Raw genomic sequence first — 2,682 nt, 5'->3', positions numbered from 1 at the left:
TGATCTTCACTTTAGGCTTTCCTTTATGTAGTTTTAGCCCATAGGTTTGATTAGGCTCCCTCAGCCTATGATTGCAAATGTTGCACCAAATCTGTCCCATATGAGTTAAAGCACGCCCTAAATATATATGGATTATATGAATATGATTTTGAACTACTCTTGGATCCATTGGAATGATATAAGTTTGCTCCACACCATTGTTAGAAATTTGTCCTATTGGATCCGTATCATTCCCTCTTTCTTTAGAAAAGATTCGTCCTCGAATCTTGCTGATATTTTTGTCAAGAAGGAAAGCTTTAGGCACCCATGTATCTTCAAAGACCTCATTTTGAATAGGTGGAAATAGTATAAAACTTTCATCATGGATGTTTTCATCAACAACCTGCACATCAAGAACAAATGAACTAGACATAAAAATATTAGTCATAGAAAGATCATGTGGATGTGACCCATTCTCCTCTACAACTTCCAAAACAGTCTTATTCACCTCCTCCACCTCATCAATCATGTGCTCCCCATGTCCACCATCATTCACAACCTCTTCTATAAGTTCATTAATGGAATTTTCAATTTCAATCTCTATGGAAGTTGACATTGGAACTTTAGCCTCTTCTTTCTCCTTTTCTTTCTCCATCTTCCCTCCTTGAAGTAGTCTTGAGTCTTTTCCAGCCTCGTTACCCTCAAACTCACTCTTTTCTCTCAGCTTTTCCACAGAACTCAAGCTCTCACTCTCCTTTGTAGCCAAGGCCGAAGCCTCCCTCTCCCTCTCCAGCATTTTTATGTGATCGGCATATACCTCTTGAGGTGATAAAGGAGCGAGTATAAGCTTCTGTCCTTCATGAGTGAAGGAGTACTTGTTATTGAGCCCATCATGTTGCACCTTTCTATCATATTGCTACGGCCTACCCAACAATATATGGCTTGCCTGCATAGGTACCACATCGCACAAGATCTCATCCTTATACCTACCAATAGAAAATGGTATAACCACCTGGCGTGTAACTCTGACCTCACCACAATCGTTCAACCATTGCAATCTGTATGGCTTAGGGTGTGTAATAGAAGCCAAGCCCAATTTCTCCACCATATACACACTAGCCACATTTGCACAACTACCTCCATCAATAATGACAGTACACACTTTTCCATTAACCAAACACCTAGTGTGAAATATGTTTTCCCGTTGTTCCAGGCTTTCTTCCTTAACCTGCATATTCAGAGCACGCCTAGCAACAAGCATCTCACAATGTGCAGCAAGCAATACATTATTAACAAACACATCCGAATCATCACAGTCATTATTGCAATTATGAGTTCTTTGAGGTATTCTTGTAGAAGTGGACGCTGGTGAGACATTCTGATCTTTACTCATCCTACCTTAAATCAACAAAGAACAAAGAGAACTAGCAAATATTGTGTTAGAAAAGAAAGAACTCAAGTGTTTGCACACTTACCACTCTTTTGCTGATTCTTCAATTGCACTTCAGAAACTAAGGTCAACCAACTAACCACAAGGTGCGTTTAATGAAACGAAAAAAAAAAGAAAACCTAAAGAAAGAACGAAGCGCGCAAAACTAGAAAGAAGACACTGACAATTTGGAAAGTAACACACAAACTAGGTTTTGTGCTACTTGAAAATATCACCTAGAGTATAGACCCAAGCAAACAATACTCCAGCAATGTCAAGGAAGCAAAAGCAAGTTTAAATCAAAAAAGAAACTTTGAATTCAAATAAAAACGAATCTGGAAAATTTTGAATTTAATTCACTTCAAAGTAAATTAAATATGGATCTATTAAAATCTACCCAAAAAGGCAAGTATCAAGACCCACAAATAGAGACAGAAAAATAATCAAATAAAATTCAATAGGCAGATTTCTTTTGTCTCTAATCTGGATTCAACCCAATTCAAATTTCAAATTTCCAAATTGATTCCCACAAACTACAGCAATCAATTGAGATAGGTGCGGAAATATAGATACAATCACAATTTCTGCCAGAACAAGATAAGGCAAAGGGAATTTTTTTTTATTTTTTCGTTTTTTTTTTTTTGTATTGCGATTTTTTTTTTTTGTGATGCACGAAGAAAAGGAAAACTCAGAAAAAAAAACTCAGAAAAAAGGAAAACTCAGTAACGAAGAAAAGGAAACTCACAGAAATCAATAACGAAGAAAAGGAAAACCCAGAAAAAAAAACTCTAGATCCTGAGATAAATAAGAATTTACCTCACTTTGGCTCTGATACCAACTGACGCGGAACCCTATGGCACAAGCCTCAAACCCACACGCACAAGTAGATATGGAATCCAAAGATCTGATAAACCCACCTCCTATGGCACCCCACACTTAGAGAAGCTGAAACACCAATGATTGAAGGATTTAGATGAGAATCTGACAAACGCCACAACAAATAGTTGATAAGTTAATCGAGATTCCTGGTGCAATTGATGAAAGCAAATCCTCACTCTCACTCAAAGCAATACACGCCAAAGGCATGAAAATAATTCTGATAATTTGATTCAAAGCTGTCTCTTACAATTGTTTCTTATCCTTATATAGTAAGGAGAAAAAACAATTAAAACCCTAGGACACTCTTCTTGGGCCTGACTTAAACACATAAGGCCCATGCCCAATCACATACTAAAATAACACATAAGTATTAAAACATAAGCCCAAAACATGGC

This window comes from Manihot esculenta, chromosome 5 (genome assembly GCF_001659605.2).
Source record: "Manihot esculenta cultivar AM560-2 chromosome 5, M.esculenta_v8, whole genome shotgun sequence".
NCBI classification, from domain to species: domain Eukaryota; kingdom Viridiplantae; phylum Streptophyta; class Magnoliopsida; order Malpighiales; family Euphorbiaceae; genus Manihot; species Manihot esculenta.
This window is presented reverse-complemented; position numbering follows the sequence as displayed.